The following is a 12500-nucleotide window of genomic DNA, read 5'->3' as shown; positions in this document are numbered from 1 at the left end:
TTGATGGCTGTGGTAAAAGTTTCCTTTCACAATTGACGTGGGAAAAAAAAAAAAAAAAAAGGCTTTCAGCACCTGGTATTCCCGGACGGTCACCCTTCCCTTTTGTTTTTTTTTTTGTTTTTTTTACAACCAGGGCCGAAACAGGCTTTCTTCCAAGGCTTTTGGTGTTTTCTGGAAACATGGCTATCATGTCAAATTATTGACAGCTTTTTATGCGGTAGCACGAATTTGCCGTTGCGACCTGCATTTTGCTGAATCAAAATAAATGCCTTGAAAAGTTTAAAAACACTTCATGGAAGTGTTGTGTTGGGTTCTTTTACAAGTCAAGCCTGCTGCTTTGAGTTCACAGGGAGCCATGCTCACTGTACATAGTCTGCTCTCTAGCGGTAAAAAATTTAACTACAATGCTGTGGATGTCACCACATAATATAGCTTTCAAACTCGTGTTATAGTTTCAATGTCGGAGTTTAAATTAGGCTTGCTGTTTCCGGATGCCATTCGTGATGGGTGTTGTAAAAAATAGCTTCTTAAACGATTGAAGTGCACATAAGAAAAAGAAAAAGCTTCAACACCTGGTATTCCCAGGCGGTCTCCCATCCAAGTACTAACCAGGCCCGACCCTGCTTAGCTTCTGAGATCGGACGAGATCGGGCGTTCTCAGGGTAGTATGGCCGTAAGCCGTGAGGTGACCCAACATTTTGCATTTTATAGACACAATCGCCCCTGAAACTAGCGAGCGAGCCAATGAAGCCTTCAAAACTGCTTCGGCACATGGAGACCAAGCATCCTGCATTAAAAGACAAACCTTAACCACTTCGGGTTTCATTGTCTCCGATTACGCCTGGATGGGACCGGCTCGTTTCTGAGAAACAAGCTCGGTGCTCCCAATAATTCAACGTAATGGTGACTTTTATTTTTATGTGGTTTATATTTGTTTTTATGCCAGTCGTATCATTTTATTTAATCGTATTTACCGTATTTGCCGGTGTACAGGTCGACTCGGTGTATAAGTCGACCCCCTAAAATTCGACGGAAATTTACGATTTTATGATATATCCTTTGTATAAGTCGGGCTCAATTGTTGCATTATATTAAACTTCAAAATTCAATATGCGAAATTTATTGACGAAATGTGTTCAAATTCTGGGAGGCCGTGCGCATGCTGCTGTTTATAAGCACCGCGGAGGAGATCGCGGCCGGCGAGCTCGCGCACGCCGCCCGGCACCAACGGGAGGCCGGAAATAGCTCCAAGCCGAGCGGATCGGCACTTTATAAGCACCGCGGAGGAGATCGCGGCGCCTCATTGGACTTCCAGCGGCCGGCGAGCTCGCGCACCCGCCCGGCACATCCGGGAGGCCGTGCGCACGAGCCAAGTGGCCGAAAATAGCCCCCGCCGAGCGGATCGGCTGTTTATAAGCACCGCGGAGGTGGTCGCGGCGCCTCATTCGACTTCCAGCGGCCGGCGAGCTCGCGCACCCGCCCGGCACATCCGGGAGGCCGTGCGCACGAGCCAAGTGGCCGAAAATAGCCCCCGCCGAGCGGATCGGCTGTTTATAAGCACCGCGGAGGTGGTCGCGGCGCCTCATTCGACTTCCAGCGGCCGGCGAGCCCGCGCACCCGCCCGGCACATCCGGGAGGCCGTGCGCACGAGCCAAGTGGCCGAAAATAGCCCCCGCCGAGCGGATCGGCTGTTTATAAGCACCGCGGAGGTGGTCGCGGCGCCTCATTCGACTTCCAGCGGCCGGCGAGCTCGCGCACCCGCCCGGCACATCCGGGAGGCCGTGCGCACGAGCCAAGTGGCCGAAAATACCCCCCGCCGAGCAGATCGGCTGTTTATAAGCACCGCGGAGGTGGTCGCGGCGCCTCATTCGATTTCCAGCGGCCGGCGAGCTCGCGCACCCGCCCGGCACATCCGGGAGGCCGTGCGCACGAGCCAAGTGGACGAAAATAGCCCCCGCCGAGCGGATCGGCTGTTTGTAAGCACCGCGGAGGTGGTCGCGGCGCCTCATTCGACTTCCAGCGGCCGGCGAGCTCGCGCACCCGCCCGGCAACTCCGGGAGGCCGTGCGCACGAGCCAAGTGGCCGAAAATAGCCCCCGCCGAGCGGATCGGCTGTTTATAAGCACCGCGGAGGTGGTCGCGGCGCCTCATTCGACTTCCAGCGGCCGGCGAGCTCGCGCACCCGCCCGGCACATCCGGGAGGCCGTGCGCACGAGCCAAGTGGCCGAAAATAGCCCCCGCCGAGCGGATCGGCTTTTTATAAGCACCGCGGAGGTGGTCGCGGCGCCTCATTCGACTTCAAGCGGCCGGCGAGCTCGCGCACCCGCCCGGCACATCCGGGAGGCCGTGCGCACGAGCCAAGTGGCCGAAAATAGCCCCCGCCGAGCGGATCGGCTGTTTATAAGCACCGCGGAGGTGGTCGCGGCGCCTCATTCGACTTCAAGCGGCCGGCAAGCTCGCGCACCCGCCCGGCACATCCGGGAGGCCGTGCGCACGAGCCAAGTGGCCGAAAATAGCCCCCGCCGAGCGGATCGGCTGTTTATAAGCACCGCGGAGGTGGTCGCGGCGCCTCATTCGACTTCCAGCGGCCGGCGAGCTCGCGCACCCGCCCGGCACATCCGGGAGGCCGTGCGCACGAGCCAAGTGGCCGAAAATAGCCCCCGCCGAGCGGATCGGCTGTTTATAAGCACCGCGGAGGTGGTCGCGGCGCCTCATTCGACTTCCAGCGGCCGGCGAGCTCGCGCACCCGCCTGGCACATCCGGGAGGCCGTGCGCACGAGCCAAGTGGCCGAAAATAGCCCCCGCCGAGCGGATCGGCTGTTTATAAGCACCGCGGAGGTGGTCGCGGCGCCTCATTCGACTTCCAGCGGGCCGCGCACTCGCGCACCCGCCCGGCACATCCGGGAGGCCGTGCGCACGAGCCAAGTGGCCGAAAATAGCCCCCGCCGAGCGGATCGGCTGTTTATAAGCACCGCGGAGGTGATCGCGGCGCCTCATTCGACTTCCAGCGGCCGGCGAGCTCGCGCACCCGCCCGGCACATCCGGGAGGCCGTGCGCACGAGCCAAGTGGCCGAAAATAGCCCCCGCCGAGCGGATCGGCTGTTTATAAGCACCGCGGAGGTGGTCGCGGCGCCTCATTCGACTTCCAGCGGCCGGCGAGCTCGCGCACCCGCCCGGCACATCCGGGAGGCCGTGCGCACGAGCCAAGTGGCCGAAAATAGCCCCCGCCGAGCGGATCGGCTGTTTATAAGCACCGCGGAGGTGGTCGCGGCGCCTCATTCGACTTCCAGCGGCCGGCGAGCCCGCGCACCCGCCCGGCACATCCGGGAGGCCGTGCGCACGAGCCAAGTGGCTGAAAATAGCCCCCGCCGAGCGGATCGGCTGTTTATAAGCACCGCGGAGGTGGTCGCGGCGCCTCATTCGACTTCCAGCGGGCGGCGAGCTCGCGCACCCGCCCGGCACATCCGGGAGGCCGTGCGCACGAGCCAAGTGGCCGAAAATAGCCCCCGCCGAGCGGATCGGCTGTTTATAAGCACCGCGGAGGTGGTCGCGGCGCCTCATTCGACTTCCAGCGGCCGGCGAGCCCGCGCACCCGCCCGGCACATCCGGGAGGCCGTGCGCACGAGCCAAGTGGCCGAAAATAGCCCCCGCCGAGCGTATCGGGTGTTTATAAGCACCGCGGAGGTGGCCGCGGCGCCTCATTCGACTTCCAGCGGCCGGCGAGCTCGCGCACCCGCCCGGCACATCCGGGAGGCCGTGCGCACGAGCCAAGTGGCCGAAAATAGCCCCCGCCGAGCGGATCGGCTGTTTATAAGCACCGCGGAGGTGGTCGCGGCGCCTCATTCGACTTCCAGCGGCCGGCGAGCCCGCGCACCCGCCCGGCACATCCGGGAGGCCGTGCGCACGAGCCAAGTGGCCGAAAATAGCCCCCGCCGAGCGGATCGGCTGTTTATAAGCACCGCGGAGGTGGTCGCGGCGCCTCATTCGACTTCCAGCGGCCGGCGAGCTTGCGCACCCGCCCGGCACATCCGGGAGGCCGTGCGCACGAGCCAAGTGGCCGAAAATAGCCCCCGCCGAGCGGATCGGCTGTTTATAAGCACCGCGGAGGTGGTCGCGGCGCCTCATTCGACTTCCAGCGGCCGGCGAGCCCGCGCACCCGCCCGGCACATCCGGGAGGCCGTGCGCACGAGCCAAGTGGCCGAAAATAGCCCCCGCCGAGCGGATCGGCTGTTTATAAGCACCGCGGAGGTGGCCGCGGCGCCTCATTCGACTTCCAGCGGCCCGCGAGCTCGCGCACCCGCCCGGCACATCCGGGAGGCCGTGCGCACGAGCCAAGTGGCCGAAAATAGCCCCCGCCGAGCGGATCGGCTGTTTATAAGCACCGCGGAGGTGGTCGCCGCGCCTCATTCGACTTCCAGCGGCCGGCGAGCTCGCGCACCCGCCCGGCACATCCGGGAGGCCGTGCGCACGAGCCTAGTGGACGAAAATAGCCCCCGCCGAGCGGATCGGCTGTTTGTAAGCACCGCGGAGGTGGTCGCGGCGCCTCATTCGACTTCCAGCGGCCGGCGAGCCCGCGCACCCGCCCGGCACATCCGGGAGGCCGTGCGCACGAGCCAAGTGGCCGAAAATAGCCCCCGCCGAGCGGATCGGCTGTTTATAAGCACCGCGGAGGTGGCCGCGGCGCCTCATTCGACTTCCAGCGGCCGGCGAGCTCGCGCACTCGCCCGGCATATCCGGGAGGCCGTGCGCACGAGCCAAGTGGCCGAAAATAGCCCCCGCCGAGCGGATCGGCTGTTTATAAGCACCGCGGAGGTGGGCGCGGCGCCTCATTCGACTTCAAGCGGCCGGCGAGCTCGCGCACCCGCCCGGCACATCCGGGAGGCCGTGCGCACGAGCCAAGTGGCCGAAAATAGCCCCCGCCGAGCGGATCGGCTGTTTATAAGCACCGCGGAGGTGGTCGCGGCGCCTCATTCGACTTCCAGCGGCCGGCGAGCTCGCGCACCCGCCCGGCACATCCGGGAGGCCGTGCGCACGAGCCAAGTGGCCGAAAATAGCCCCCGCCGAGCGGATCGGCTGTTTATAAGCACAGCGGAGGTGGTCGCGGCGCCTCATTCGACTTCCAGCGGCCGGCGAGCTCGCGCACCCGCCCGGCACATCCGGGAGGCCGTGCGCACGAGCCAAGTGGCCGAAAATAGCCCCCGCCGAGCGGATCGGCTGTTTGTAAGCACCGCGGAGGTGGTCGCGGCGCCTCATTCGACTTCAAGCGGCCGGCGAGCTCGCGCACCCGCCCGGCACATCCGGGAGGCCGTGCGCACGAGCCAAGTGGCCGAAAATGGCCCCCGCCGAGCGGATCGGCTGTTTATAAGCACCGCGGAGGTGGTCGCGGCGCCTCATTCGACTTCCAGCGGCCGGCGAGATCGCGCACCCGCCCGGCACATCCGGGAGGCCGTGCGCACGAGCCAAGTGGCCGAAAATAGCCCCCGCCGAGCGGATCGGCTGTTTATAAGCACCGCGGAGGTGGTCGCGGCGCCTCATTCGACTTCCAGCGGCCGGCGAGCTCGCGCACCCGCCCGGCACATCCGGGAGGCCGTGCGCACGAGCCAAGTGGCCGAAAATAGCCCCCGCCGAGCGGATCGGCTGTTTATAAACACCGCGGAGGTGGTCGCGGCGCCTCATTCGACTTCCAGCGGCCGGCGAGCTCGCGCACCCGCCCGGCACATCCGGGAGGCCGTGCGCACGAGCCAAGTGGCCGAAAATAGCCCCCGCCGAGCGGATCGGCTGTTTATAAGCACCGCGGAGGTGGTCGCGGCGCCTCATTCGACTTCCAGCGGCCGGCGAGCCCGCGCACCCGCCCGGCACATCCGGGAGGCCGTGCGCACGAGCCAAGTGGCCGAAAATAGCCCCCGCCGAGCGGATCGGCTGTTTATAAGCACCGCGGAGGTGGTCGCGGCGCCTCATTCGACTTCCAGCGGCCGGCAAGCTTGCGCACCCGCCCGGCACATCCGGGAGGCCGTGCGCACGAGCCAAGTGGCCGAAAATAGCCCCCGCCGAGCGGATCGGCTGTTTATAAGCACCGCGGAGGTGGTCGCGGCGCCTCATTCGACTTCCAGCGGCCGGCGAGCTCGCGCACCCGCCCGGCACATCCGGGAGGCCGTGCGCACGAGCCAAGTGGCCGAAAATAGCCCCCGCCGAGCGGATCGGCTGTTTATAAGCACCGCGGAGGTGGTCGCGGCGCCTCATTCGACTTCCAGCGGCCGGCGAGCTCGCGCACCCGCCCGGCACATCCGGGAGGCCGTGCGCACGAGCCAAGTGGCCGAAAATAGCCCCCGCCGAGCGGATCGGCTGTTTATAAGCACCGCGGAGGTGGTCGCGGCGCCTCATTCGACTTCCAGCGGCCGGCGAGATCGCGCACCCGCCCGGCACATCCGGGAGGCCGTGCGCACGAGCCAAGTGGCCGAAAATAGCCCCCGCCGAGCGGATCGGCTGTTTATAAGCACCGCGGAGGTGGTCGCGGCGCCTCATTCGACTTCCAGCGGCCGGCGAGCTCGCGCACCCGCCCGGCACATCCGGGAGGCCGTGCGCACGAGCCAAGTGGCCGAAAATAGCCCCCGCCGAGCGGATCGGCTGTTTATAAGCACCGCGGAGGTGGTCGCGGCGCCTCATTCGACTTCCAGCGGCCGGCGAGCTCGCGCACCCGCCCGGCACATCCGGGAGGCCGTGCGCACGAGCCAAGTGGCCGAAAATAGCCCCCGCCGAGCGGATCGGCTGTTTATAAGCACCGCGGAGGTGGTCGCGGCGCCTCATTCGACTTCCAGCGGCCGGCGAGCCCGCGCACCCGCCCGGCACATCCGGGAAGCCGTGCGCACGAGCCAAGTGGCCGAAAATAGCCCCCGCCGAGCGGATCGGCTGTTTATAAGCACCGCGGAGGTGGTCGCGGCGCCTCATTCGACTTCCAGCGGCCGGCGAGCTCGCGCACCCGCCCGGCACATCCGGGAGGCCGTGCGCACGAGCCAAGTGGCCGAAAATAGCCCCCGCCGAGCGGATCGGCTGTTTATAAGCACCGCGGAGGTGGTCGCGGCGCCTCATTCGACTTCCAGCGGGCCGCGCACTCGCGCACGCCGCCCGGTTCACATTTTCTAAGTGCAACGCACAATGAGATGCATGAGAAACGGCCTTGGTTACCATCACATTTGAAGCGATGAATACGAAGTTAAATTTTATGACTCGGTGTATAAGTCGAGGTCGATTTTTTTCGGTCGATTTTGGATCGAAAAAGGTCGACCAATACACCGGCAAATACGGTATATATACTTATTATAAATGTAGTATTTATTTATATAGATTTATTGTTTATTTATATATATAAAGGCAGGTCCGCAAAAATATTTCTGACGCGTAGCCGGTCCGTGGCGCAAGAAAGGTTGGGGACCACTAGTCTAAAAGAATCTGGCCGTAACTGGAATAAGGTTCTACGCGAATGCCCAACGGAAAAGTGAAGTGCACAAAACCTGCATTTGGCTGTATCAAAATAAATGTCATGAAAAAGGTAAAAACACTACATGGAAGCGCAATGTGTTGTGCTGGGTTCTTTTACAAGTAAAGACTGCTGCTTTGAGTTCAGAGGGAGCCATGCTCTTTATTCACTGTACATAGTCTGTCCTCTAGCGGTAAAAACGTGAACTGCAATGCTATGGCTGTCGCCACACAATGTAGGTTTTAAACTCGTGTTGTAGTTTCAGTGTCGGAGTTCAAACTAGGCTTGCAGTTTCCGAATGCCATTCGTGATGGGTGCTGTAAAAAGTTCTTGGCTTAAACGATTGAAGTGCACATAAGAAAAAAAAAAAAAAAAAAAAGCTTACGGTAACTGGTATTCCCAGGCGGTCTCCCATCCAAGTACTAACCAGGCCCGACCCTGCTTAGCCTCCGAGATCGGACGAGAGCGGGCGCTCTCAGGGTAGTATTGCCGTAAGCCGTGAGACCGCTCAGAATTTTTCATTTTATAGACACAATCGCCCCTGAAACCATGCCAAGCAGCGGCGGGACTTGATGGCTGTGGTAAAAGTTTCCTTTCACAATTGACGTGGGAAAAAAAAAAAAAAAAAAGGCTTTCAGCACCTGGTATTCCCGGACGGTCACCCTTCCCTTTTGTTTTTTTTTTGTTTTTTTTACAACCAGGGCCGAAACAGGCTTTCTTCCAAGGCTTTTGGTGTTTTCTGGAAACATGGCTATCATGAAAAATTATTGACAGCTTTTTATGCGGTAGCACGAATTTGCCGTTGCGACCTGCATTTTGCTGAATCAAAATAAATGCCTTGAAAAGTTTAAAAACACTTCATGGAAGTGTTGTGTTGGGTTCTTTTACAAGTCAAGCCTGCTGCTTTGAGTTCACAGGGAGCCATGCTCACTGTACATAGTCTGCTCTCTAGCGGTAAAAAATTTAACTACAATGCTGTGGATGTCACCACATAATATAGCTTTCAAACTCGTGTTATAGTTTCAATGTCGGAGTTTAAATTAGGCTTGCTGTTTCCGGATGCCATTCGTGATGGGTGTTGTAAAAAATAGCTTCTTAAACGATTGAAGTGCACATAAGAAAAAGAAAAAGCTTCAACACCTGGTATTCCCAGGCGGTCTCCCATCCAAGTACTAACCAGGCCCGACCCTGCTTAGCTTCTGAGATCGGACGAGATCGGGCGTTCTCAGGGTAGTATGGCCGTAAGCCGTGAGGTGACCCAACATTTTGCATTTTATAGACACAATCGCCCCTGAAACTAGCGAGCGAGCCAATGAAGCCTTCAAAACTGCTTCGGCACATGGAGACCAAGCATCCTGCATTAAAAGACAAACCTTAACCACTTCGGGTTTCATTGTCTCCGATTACGCCTGGATGGGACCGGCTCGTTTCTGAGAAACAAGCTCGGTGCTCCCAATAATTCAACGTAATGGTGACTTTTATTTTTATGTGGTTTATATTTGTTTTTATGCCAGTCGTATCATTTTATTTAATCGTATTTACCGTATTTGCCGGTGTACAGGTCGACTCGGTGTATAAGTCGACCCCCTAAAATTCGACGGAAATTTACGATTTTATGATATATCCTTTGTATAAGTCGGGCTCAATTGTTGCATTATATTAAACTTCAAAATTCAATATGCGAAATTTATTGACGAAATGTGTTCAAATTCTGGGAGGCCGTGCGCATGCTGCTGTTTATAAGCACCGCGGAGGAGATCGCGGCCGGCGAGCTCGCGCACGCCGCCCGGCACCAACGGGAGGCCGGAAATAGCTCCAAGCCGAGCGGATCGGCACTTTATAAGCACCGCGGAGGAGATCGCGGCGCCTCATTGGACTTCCAGCGGCCGGCGAGCTCGCGCACCCGCCCGGCACATCCGGGAGGCCGTGCGCACGAGCCAAGTGGCCGAAAATAGCCCCCGCCGAGCGGATCGGCTGTTTATAAGCACCGCGGAGGTGGTCGCGGCGCCTCATTCGACTTCCAGCGGCCGGCGAGCTCGCGCACCCGCCCGGCACATCCGGGAGGCCGTGCGCACGAGCCAAGTGGCCGAAAATAGCCCCCGCCGAGCGGATCGGCTGTTTATAAGCACCGCGGAGGTGTTCGCGGCGCCTCATTCGACTTCCAGCGGCCGGCGAGCCCGCGCACCCGCCCGGCACATCCGGGAGGCCGTGCGCACGAGCCAAGTGGCCGAAAATAGCCCCCGCCGAGCGGATCGGCTGTTTATAAGCACCGCGGAGGTGGTCGCGGCGCCTCATTCGACTTCCAGCGGCCGGCGAGCTCGCGCACCCGCCCGGCACATCCGGGAGGCCGTGCGCACGAGCCAAGTGGCCGAAAATACCCCCCGCCGAGCAGATCGGCTGTTTATAAGCACCGCGGAGGTGGTCGCGGCGCCTCATTCGATTTCCAGCGGCCGGCGAGCTCGCGCACCCGCCCGGCACATCCGGGAGGCCGTGCGCACGAGCCAAGTGGACGAAAATAGCCCCCGCCGAGCGGATCGGCTGTTTGTAAGCACCGCGGAGGTGGTCGCGGCGCCTCATTCGACTTCCAGCGGCCGGCGAGCTCGCGCACCCGCCCGGCAACTCCGGGAGGCCGTGCGCACGAGCCAAGTGGCCGAAAATAGCCCCCGCCGAGCGGATCGGCTGTTTATAAGCACCGCGGAGGTGGTCGCGGCGCCTCATTCGACTTCCAGCGGCCGGCGAGCTCGCGCACCCGCCCGGCACATCCGGGAGGCCGTGCGCACGAGCCAAGTGGCCGAAAATAGCCCCCGCCGAGCGGATCGGCTTTTTATAAGCACCGCGGAGGTGGTCGCGGCGCCTCATTCGACTTCAAGCGGCCGGCGAGCTCGCGCACCCGCCCGGCACATCCGGGAGGCGGTGCGCACGAGCCAAGTGGCCGAAAATAGCCCCCGCCGAGCGGATCGGCTGTTTATAAGCACCGCGGAGGTGGTCGCGGCGCCTCATTCGACTTCCAGCGGCCGGCGAGATCGCGCACCCGCCCGGCACATCCGGGAGGCCGTGCGCACGAGCCAAGTGGCCGAAAATAGCCCCCGCCGAGCGGATCGGCTGTTTATAAGCACCGCGGAGGTGGTCGCGGCGCCTCATTCGACTTCCAGCGGCCGGCGAGCTCGCGCACCCGCCCGGCACATCCGGGAGGCCGTGCGCACGAGCCAAGTGGCCGAAAATAGCCCCCGCCGAGCGGATCGGCTGTTTATAAGCACCGCGGAGGTGGTCGCGGCGCCTCATTCGACTTCCAGCGGCCGGCGAGCTCGCGCACCCGCCCGGCACATCCGGGAGGCCGTGCGCACGAGCCAAGTGGCCGAAAATAGCCCCCGCCGAGCGGATCGGCTGTTTATAAGCACCGCGGAGGTGGTCGCGGCGCCTCATTCGACTTCCAGCGGCCGGCGAGCCCGCGCACCCGCCCGGCACATCCGGGAGGCCGTGCGCACGATTCAAGTGGCCGAAAATAGCCCCCGCCGAGCGGATCGGCTGTTTATAAGCACCGCGGAGGTGGTCGCGGCGCCTCATTCGACTTCCAGCGGCCGGCGAGCTTGCGCACCCGCCCGGCACATCCGGGAGGCCGTGCGCACGAGCCAAGTGGCCGAAAATAGCCCCCGCCGAGCGGATCGGCTGTTTATAAGCACCGCGGAGGTGGTCGCGGCGCCTCATTCGACTTCCAGCGGCCGGCGAGCCCGCGCACCCGCCCGGCACATCCGGGAGGCCGTGCGCACGAGCCAAGTGGCCGAAAATAGCCCCCCCCGAGCGGATCGGCTGTTTATAAGCACCGCGGAGGTGGCCGCGGCGCCTCATTCGACTTCCAGCGGCCTGCGAGCTCGCGCACCCGCCCGGCACATCCGGGAGGCCGTGCGCACGAGCCAAGTGGCCGAAAATAGCCCCCGCCGAGCGGATCGGCTGTTTATAAGCACCGCGGAGGTGGTCGCGGCGCCTCATTCGACTTCCAGCGGCCGGCGAGCTCGCGCACCCGCCCGGCACATCCGGGAGGCCGTGCGCACGAGCCTAGTGGACGAAAATAGCCCCCGCCGAGCGGATCGGCTGTTTGTAAGCACCGCGGAGGTGGTCGCGGCGCCTCATTCGACTTCCAGCGGCCAGCGAGCCCGCGCACCCGCCCGGCACATCCGGGAGGCCGTGCGCACGAGCCAAGTGGCCGAAAATAGCCCCCGCCGAGCGGATCGGCTGTTTATAAGCACCGCGGAGGTGGCCGCGGCGCCTCATTCGACTTCCAGCGGCCGGCGAGCTCGCGCACTCGCCCGGCATATCCGGGAGGCCGTGCGCACGAGCCAAGTGGCCGAAAATAGCCCCCGCCGAGCGGATCGGCTGTTTATAAGCACCGCGGAGGTGGGCGCGGCGCCTCATTCGACTTCAAGCGGCCGGCGAGCTCGCGCACCCGCCCGGCACATCCGGGAGGCCGTGCGCACGAGCCAAGTGGCCGAAAATAGCCCCCGCCGAGCGGATCGGCTGTTTATAAGCACCGCGGAGGTGGTCGCGGCGCCTCATTCGACTTCCAGCGGCCGGCGAGCTCGCGCACCCGCCCGGCACATCCGGGAGGCCGTGCGCACGAGCCAAGTGGCCGAAAATAGCCCCCGCCGAGCGGATCGGCTGTTTATAAGCACCGCGGAGGTGGTCGCGGCGCCTCATTCGACTTCCAGCGGCCGGCGAGCTCGCGCACCCGCCCGGCACATCCGGGAGGCCGTGCGCACGAGCCAAGTGGCCGAAAATAGCCCCCGCCGAGCGGATCGGCTGTTTATAAGCACCGCGGAGGTGGTCGCGGCGCCTCATTCGACTTCCAGCGGCCGGCGAGCCCGCGCACCCGCCCGGCACATCCGGGAGGCCGTGCGCACGATTCAAGTGGCCGAAAATAGCCCCCGCCGAGCGGATCGGCTGTTTATAAGCACCGCGGAGGTGGTCGCGGCGCCTCATTCGACTTCCAGCGGCCGGCGAGCTTGCGCACCCGCCCGGCACATCCGGGAGGC

At 62.7% G+C, this 12500-nt stretch overlaps 2 non-coding genes and 1 pseudogene across 2 annotated transcripts; all 3 read right to left on the bottom strand.

Annotated features, from left to right (window-relative positions):
* Positions 1–561: 561 nt before the first annotated feature.
* Positions 562–679, bottom strand: LOC125967885 (5S ribosomal RNA). Its single transcript, XR_007480953.1, has one exon. It is a non-coding gene; the product is annotated as a 5S ribosomal RNA (ribosomal RNA).
* Positions 680–7851: 7172 nt separating this feature from the next.
* On the bottom strand, positions 7852–7970 carry LOC125967902 (5S ribosomal RNA; annotated as a pseudogene).
* Positions 7971–8602: 632 nt separating this feature from the next.
* Positions 8603–8720, bottom strand: LOC125967884 (5S ribosomal RNA). Its single transcript, XR_007480952.1, has one exon. It is a non-coding gene; the product is annotated as a 5S ribosomal RNA (ribosomal RNA).
* Positions 8721–12500: the final 3780 nt, after the last annotated feature.

The sequence above is a fragment of the Syngnathus scovelli genome, chromosome 4 (assembly GCF_024217435.2).
Source record: "Syngnathus scovelli strain Florida chromosome 4, RoL_Ssco_1.2, whole genome shotgun sequence".
Classification (NCBI taxonomy): domain Eukaryota; kingdom Metazoa; phylum Chordata; class Actinopteri; order Syngnathiformes; family Syngnathidae; genus Syngnathus; species Syngnathus scovelli.
Note: the sequence above shows the minus strand (reverse complement) of the source record. Positions and strands in the feature narration are given on the sequence as shown.